This window comes from Megascapheus bottae, chromosome 12, assembly GCF_031878675.1.
Source record: "Megascapheus bottae isolate mThoBot1 chromosome 12, mThoBot2.hap1, whole genome shotgun sequence".
Taxonomy (NCBI): Eukaryota; Metazoa; Chordata; class Mammalia; order Rodentia; family Geomyidae; genus Megascapheus; species Megascapheus bottae.
This window is the reverse complement of record NC_143520.1, coordinates 17501103-17509373: the sequence shown is the minus strand read 5'-3', so window position 1 is coordinate 17509373 and position 8271 is coordinate 17501103. Positions and strand designations below refer to the sequence as shown.

Genomic DNA, 8271 nt, shown 5'->3' with positions numbered 1-8271 from the left:
AAACACAGGAGATCTACCCAATGGTGTATTTTTTCCCAATCAAGTCTCTGAACCAACGCCCACAAATACTTCTTTAGGCAGAGGTATGTGAAGTAACCGTGGAGTAGTCAATCTCCACACAGAAGCCCAGTGGTTTATCCAAGCTGGTCCCTGACAATAGTTTGTAGATGGAAAATTCAGGACTAGTCCCATTGCTCTGCAACCTGTGGGTGCAGAGCATTCCACACAAGAAGGGCTTGCATTTGGTTGAATATGAAGTTGTGACTGTCTTCCTGCTATGAACAATTTTGAACAAGAAGCATCTCGTTTTAATTTTTTACAAGGCCTCAGAAATTATGTACGTGGTGTCAGTTGAAGGTGACAGTATTAGTCAGAGGTAAAAAAGAGTAAGTCAGTGGAATAACAAGGCATTTAATTGAGGGCTACAATGTAGCTCTGTGGCAAAGCATTTGCCTAGCAAGTGTAACATCTTGGGTTCTATCCCCACTGTCAAAAAAGAAATGATTTTTTAAAAACACAGTTACAGAAGTTTACTCAAAATATAGAATACCATGATTTTTAAATATTAAAATTTTTATTTTGAATATTATTGCTTCCATGAACGATAATTTCTCATGAATCAATGCAAGAAAGTAGAGGTCTCTTGCTCTCTGATGAGCTTTACACTTAAATGTGTATAACATTTAATTGTCATCTTTGAAAGCATTCAACTAAGGAGAACATTAGTTGAATAAGGAAAATAAAATAAGGCCTTTTTTAGTAGATGAAGTAAAATGTAGTTTTTATTCTCTTGCTAACAATATATAAGCCAGTATGATAAAACAAATATAGAAATTATCAGCAGAAATCTAAATCCCATAGGAAAGAAATACTCAGCATTTCAACAATAAGATATTGAGGAAAAAATTCTCCACATATTGTATTTTGCAGCAAAAAAGTAAACTTTATAATAAACCAAATGTTAGCAAATTATAAAGCCCAAAACATTGTTTTGAAAAAGGGATACTTATCCTAAGAATAAGAACAAAGTCTTCAGCAAAATTTCCTAGATCATACAAATAATAATTTCTAAAAGAATTCTCCCAACTCTGAATATAAATAAATACCTATGCAGAGTTACAGAACACAATAAAGTTTAACCTTGGGCTCCATAGAGTAAATCATGCACTCTAATTTTAATATGTATCAGTTTTTTTAAAAATGATTGGAAGCAGTGATATTATAGATGCTTTGTGAAAGTCACAGTAGCTAAAATATGAGTGAATATATCCATTTATACATGTATTTAACATAAATACATCTGAATTGAAACTCTCCTTTGGATTGGCAGCTACTGATATACTCTGAAACAACAGTCCACCATATGCAATGTTAAACTAAGTGTCAATATTCAAATAACAAGACAACAAGCAGATTTGTTGCATAAAATATGTAAATATTATTAACAGAAAATGCCAAATGATAACTCATGTTTTCATGGCTTCTGATCATCTCTCTTTTCTGATTCCTCAGTCTCAGCTAAAGCTAGTCTTGTCAACAGGTTCCATGAGAATGAATGCACGACAGTGAGACAGAGATGAACAGGAACCTGTACTGTTTTGCCTAAAGGAAAGGAAGCATACCCACCTGCTTTCTTTTGATTTGCTTTAAATTTGCCAGTGTCATTTATGTTGATACAAGTTCTTTAGATGATTCCTTCTTTCTACTATCTACCTTTCTCCAACAATTGTAATTGCTCTTGATTTGACAACATTATAAACATCTAAAGGACCACTAAAGAGCAGTCCCTGCCAGAACAGCTGGGCTTGAATCCTGCACTAACGGTCACATGAAAAAAAAAGTTAAAAATAAGAATACAAGTTCAGAGAAATAGAGAGAAAAATGGCAGAAATCCAGCCATTAAAATGTGCCATTTATTCAGTATTTCAAACAAAAAGAAAGAGACTTAAATAAATCAACAAAGAAATAATGGGTAGGTTAAAATCCTGTGTGCATATGTGTGCAGCTGTGGTTGGACTTTCAGTCTTTCACCCCAGATAATTTCACAAGTTGATAATTGTTAATAAAACATTTAGCTTCTGTACATCTCTAAAGAAAGAAGCCATCATATTCAGTTGTATAAAATGAGTGGCAAATTGAAAAACTTTCATTACATTTGTTTATTTTAATGTGTCAGTAACTGAAAGAAGTGCATATATTCTGATTAATCAAGTTTTATCAATCAGTAATTTGGCCAGTATTTCTACACTTGTCTCCAGAAAATTTCTCCCAACCAAAAATTTATGAATCCATTTAAATTCCTTGTAATTACAAGCATTAACTCTACAACAATGGACATAGTACTTTGTAAATAATAGATGAAATTTGTACTGAATATTATGTGATCAAACTTAAAATAGAAAGCGTTTCTATTAAAGCAAGCTTCTAAGAACAAACCAGAAAATCCAAAGCATAAAAGCCTGCAATTGTTTCAAATACACCTAATAATTCTGCTGATTTTGGATGATTAAAAGTGATTACTTAATTAGGCAATCATTGAAGGCATCCAAATACTGGTTGACAAAAACAGGAAAACATTAACAAAGTGCCTCTTCACCTTGAGATAAAATTTTTAAAAAAACACTGCAGACATTCAAACTTTCTAGATGTGCCCCTATGCAAAATAAAGGCAAGATATTAAATTCTGAAAGGTGACAGCCTAGAGCTCAGGAAGAAAAATAATTTACCAATAATGAAATTATTCAGCTATCTTTACAGAAGACTTATATTTTGAACTAGTTTAGAAAGAAGTAATAAGATTTCTATGGATTCTTGGAAACAGAACTTCTTATATTCCTTCTGGATACATTGTTTATTGTCTAAATGTAATTAAGAAAATTTCTGCTCTCTAGAATGTCTATCAAAAATACCTGCCTGTGAAATGCTTTTCAAAGTTCCTACCTAGCACAAATAACAACAAAAATAATAACATTCTACTTCTGGAAGAAAATAGTCTTGGAAACATGGCTACAAGAATCCTAAATATAACAAAAATATTGTCTGCATTCAGAAAATACCTGATACTTTTTAAAATCTCACAGATTCAGTGGAGTCAAGAGAAAATTTTTGTTTTCAAAAAACTATAATAATAGCTGCTTCTTGAAATAACTCCAAAGAGACCTTATAAACTATCCTTTGGGGAGAAAAGAAAAGCAAGTCAACTCACAGGCACAGCTTCCAAACAGAAGTCTTCCTCTTTTCCAGGAAAATGACACTGAGAGTTTATTACACTGCTATGATTCTTTCATTTCAGACATGATTAATTAGCAAGTATTGCACTTCTCAAAACTCCCACCACACTCTTCCCTGCTTATTTAACAGACCTACTTGAAATTAACAAGTAGCCACCAGCAGTCTGAGGCAAGTCTCCCAAAACTCTTATTTCAAAGAGAATACTCCCTTCATATCTTTGCCTACCAAAATAAAGCAGACTACTTTTCACTACAAAATGCATTTTGAAAAAAAAATCTTTGTGATTTTCCTGACAATACATTTTAAATGTTGAATAATGCATGCATCATATTCAGTATTCAGAAATATGTGGCATGTTTAAACTGACATAGCTCTGTTTTTAAGCTGAAATTCCAAAGCACTTATGAGTCCATGTAATTTGTAACTATCCACAGGCACAATTAATAAACAATAGAAATGATACATGCAAGCATATTTGAGGCCATAGTTTATAGACAAGTAATGTATTTCCTTTTGTCAAAGAAAGCTAATTTGATAATAAAACTAACGAAATGAAGGTAAGAAACAGGAATGGAGGGGAAAAAAGAGAACCCTGAAATTTAAATAAAGGAAAATCTCTTCATATTCTCTCCTCATACTCTTCCAAATGCTCTTTCAAAATAATTTTTCTTTCAAATAATTATTTTCAAAATGTTTGTGTTAATGAAGAAGTAACCATAACTGGAGGCATTATAAATGCCTATTTGAGCAATTATCAATTTATAAAGCCTAGGAGCTTTCTCTCAACTGAGTGACTAGAAAACTTTACACATAGTACAATACTGATAAATAGACCTTGTTGGTTCCAGAAAACAATTTAAAAAAACATATATACTGGTCAAAATATGTTTGCTTTCTTTTTTTCCTGTTGTATTAAATTTAGGATCAAAAACATCAAAGCAGCTTCCACCTCAGACCTAACTTTTAGAGGATCAATGTGACAAGGCAGTCCCTGATAGATGTTTCTCTTGATAAACGACTTGTTCAAAAGAGACATTGTAGCTTTCATTTCCTGACCACAACACACTTTTAATTTGCAACAGCAGAGCTGCCAGAGTGTGAGCAGTTGCCCACTTTCTAGTCTTTTAGGGTTTGTAGCTTTGGTTCCTTCAGGCCACAGATTTGAGACCAAACAAAATTTAAAATAATCAGACTACCAGGATCAGAAAATGGGAACCACCAATGTCACTTTATACAAATACATACACAAGTGATTTGTGTGTGTGTGTATGTGTGGACAACCTCTAAATACTAATGTATGATAACATGATGCCTTGTGAACATCATTTGTACACCAGGCTTTTAAATACACAGAGAAATAAATTATGTGACTGTTATTTGATAGTAAATAGAGACTTGGGGGGAGCAATTTAGCAATTTACACACTTAAATTTGTTGTTAAATGTCATGAGTTACATGGTTTCCTATGCTGGAGTGCTTTTTTATGTTTTTTTTAACATATTATTGCAATGATTATTATTACTACTACCCAGAAATCACATTTAAGTATCAATACGGTGAACAGTCAAACCATTCAATTTCTGCTCTCAGCACATTGTCTGAGTTCCGATTTAAAATTTATAAATGTAATATCCTCCTCATCACAGGCAGCGGCCCAATCTGCTCTGAATATATATTACAGCTTTAACATCACAGAGGGAAATCGCCCATCTGGCAATCCCATTCGCTCCAACAGCTCCAGGGTAAAAAAAAAAAAAAAAAAAAAAAAAAAAAGCTGTGCTTTCTCCTCCTTAAAACATTTCTCAGGGCAAATTATGTGCATCTAAAATAAACAGTCTTCTTATTGATCGCTTCAAAGTCAACAAGTTCCAAATGCAAAATCCAATCAAATCCTTCCTATCATGTAAGAGCAGTGTGTATGGTTCTACAGTCAAGAGTCCAGGCAGAAGTGTGTGTCTCCCCACAGGTCTGGAAGTCCCTTTCGTCTTATTCACATTTTTGTTAGGAGAAAGCAGTGACCAAGGCCACACTACAGACGTCTGACAGCGTTGCCCCTCTGTTATTTCTTTCTTTCAATTCTCTCTTTCCTTCTTTTTCTCTTTTAAAGGAGACATTCATGGTGTGAGTAAATGCAACAAAAAGAACAACAACAACAGATGCTTTAAAGTGGACATATCTTTCACTTAACCAAAATACTTTAACATTTTTTGTTGCTTCCTCTTATTCTTAATTGAATATCACAAAGTGTACACACAGCACCGCCACAAGAGCTATTGAAAAGCCCCCTTCCTCTCACTCCATTTAACTGACCTTTTTTTTTTTTTTTTTTTTTTTGTAAAGAGAGGCAAGAGAGATTTCAAGTGAAGTCAATTTCAGAGCCTGATTATTTAATTCTGTCACAGGTTAAAAGTAAAAAAGTGCAGACAAACAAGTAAATGGCAAGAGGGAAGATAAAAAACAAACCCTGTCACTGTTTCTTTATAGGACATTAAAGACTTTAAGTAATCTATCTATCTATCTATCTATCTATCTATCTATCTATCTGTCTGTCTGTCTGTCTGTCTAATATTTATTTTTACATAAAAGGTACACCTTTACTCACTCACCCCCAAAATACCACACAGAAGAACTGATTGCTCTACAAAGTGTAATCATCAAGAAAGCTGATAGTCAAATTGCATTCAAAGGTTGAGAAAAACACATTTCCATCCAGTCCTGTGTGTGTACATATATATGTATACTTTCATCAGTTAGCAATCTTTCCCCACATCCTGCCTCCTCCCTTCTCCACCCCCCCAAAAAGAATCCCACAGAGTTTAACTAATTTACATACCATTTGACTTCAGCCTTTAAAAAGTGCATTGCTAGTAACATGCAACTTCAAGATTACAGCTAATACTGATTTTTAAAAAGTGGATTCAAGTAATATAATCAAAATTGAAATATTTAAACAAGTAATAGCACAGGTTAAAAAAGCACAGTGACAGACAAAAATAAACATAAATAAATGCATATATATTTAAAAGGAATTAGATAATCGTGAGCATCTGATTGCCCAGCAGTTTGCAAAGCTTTTATCATGCGATTTAATTTGTCTTTCCTATTTAGATTCAAAGGAAGTAAATTCCAAAACTGACATACCATAAACACTGGTGCTACTGATCATTTCTTGCTGGCAGCACAAAAAGCTGAATTGGATTTCTCACAAGCAGGAATTCCAAAGGTTGCTTTTCATTAAAGCCACTTTTCCTCTCAGCTATCAAATGTCACTGCCTTGAAACGTGGGCCCTTTCGTCAGGTATTCATTTAACCTACATGCATATAATTAAGGGGGAAAGCAACATCAACAAAAAGGGGGTCTCAGATCACAGGAGAAGAAAGAAAGGAAAAAAAGCACATGACCAGGAATGCAAGTCCATGTCAATTTCACTCACTCCCATTGAAACTAACAAGAGCTCCGGGGAGGACGGTAATAGGATCAGTGGATTGTATATACCATTAAATTATACATCTTTCTCTCCCGTTCCTCGCCAACAATACGCCCACCACGCTGTACCCCTTCTCCAAGATGATGTGCTTACATTTTTCTGCAAGCGATCTTCTGACATTTTCCTCGTTCCCCGAGCCACGAGATGGTAATTTAGCCTCAACTTTTTGTGTGTGTGCAAGATTCTTATTTACACTTCTTATTTACTTAGAAGTTAGTTCCCGAAGAAAGTCTAGCCCCACCCTATGGCCCCGCTTTCTTCTTATTTTTTCTTTAATTTTTGAAGTTAAAAAATAAAAGATAGTAGTACACCCAATATAGGAAAAACCGAGATTCTTACAACCGCGAACTCTTAATCTCGTACTATTGTTACCGTGATTAAGCAGCAAAAAGCGGGGGGGGGGGGAATGCATTATAATGTTTCAGGGCTACTTTATAGGGGAGATAGATATTAGATAGCAGGTTGGCGTAGCGAAGAGAAAACAAATTGCAAATCAAATTTCATGTTTACGGCACAACTCGAAGATTTTTTTTAAAATTACGGGTCTTGGGTCTATTTATATTTTAAAAAACAAAAACAAAAAATTTAAGCAGATGGTAGAAAGAAAAAAAAAAGAAGCCCAACAACTAAGAAGCTCCTCTTACCTGAAGGTGCGTCGCGAGAACGCGCTGGGTTAGCGTAGCATCGATCCGATGTGTTTACTGATGAATGGAAGCTAGGGTTAAGTGAAGGTGCCTATGATTTGAAATCATTCCAAGTTTTTGAAGGGAAGACGGACTGCAGCCTCTGCCATGTTGGAATTTCAAACCCAAAACAGCTGCTTGGAAGGAGCCAGCATGCCAGAGGCTGAGCGCAGGCGCAGAGCGCCGCCGAGCCAAATTCAAATCACTTTCACACTAAGAGCCAAAGATCAGTTTTCAAAGGAGAGAGGGAGAAAAGAGACGGAGGCTGCCGAGAGCGAGTGCAGACGAGAGGCAGTGGCGAGAGGCGGGCCGTGGAGAGAGACGGGCAGCGGGAGCACCGGGAGGGAGAGGGAGAGGCGCGCGGAGCCCGCGGAGCTGGAGGGGGAGCGCGGGAGGGAGGCGGGAGGAGAGCGGCGAGCCAGCCGGGGACGCGCCGGAGATTCATGGGCAGGGAGGGCTCAATGGCCGCGCCGCTCCGATCGGCCGGCCGCTAGGGTCAGGTTACACGGCCCGGGCTGCGGCGGCCGCCCAGCCTCTCCGACGCGCTCGCGCGGCCCGGAGGGGGCCCCGGGGTCATGCTTGCGCACGAGGGGACCCGGGGCGCTCCCTGCTCTCTCTCTCGGGGAGCCCAGCCTGAGCAGCAAAGATCACTGCCTGCGGGGAAGGGTGGAGAGCTTTTCTTCCCACGCGTGACCGGCCCGCCCTTGCGATCCACCCACCCATCCACCTAAACCCAGCCTCGGAGGGCCCGGGACACGGCCGCGCCGCTCCCGGGCCGCGAGTCCCTTCTACCCGGCTCTCTCGACAGCTGCGGGCCGGCCCAGCCTTCCCTTCCCCTAACCCAGACTCCCCGCACAGGACAAGATCTG

At 37.5% G+C, this 8271-nt stretch overlaps 1 long non-coding RNA gene across 1 annotated transcript; it reads right to left on the bottom strand.

Annotated features, from left to right (window-relative positions):
- Positions 1-4839: 4839 nt before the first annotated feature.
- Positions 4840-7553, bottom strand: LOC150056283 (uncharacterized). The gene is made up of 3 exons (XR_016537257.1): positions 7364-7553; positions 6373-6542; positions 4840-5329 (listed from the first exon to the last, which is right to left on the bottom strand). It is a non-coding gene; the product is annotated as an uncharacterized LOC150056283 (long non-coding RNA).
- Positions 7554-8271: the final 718 nt, after the last annotated feature.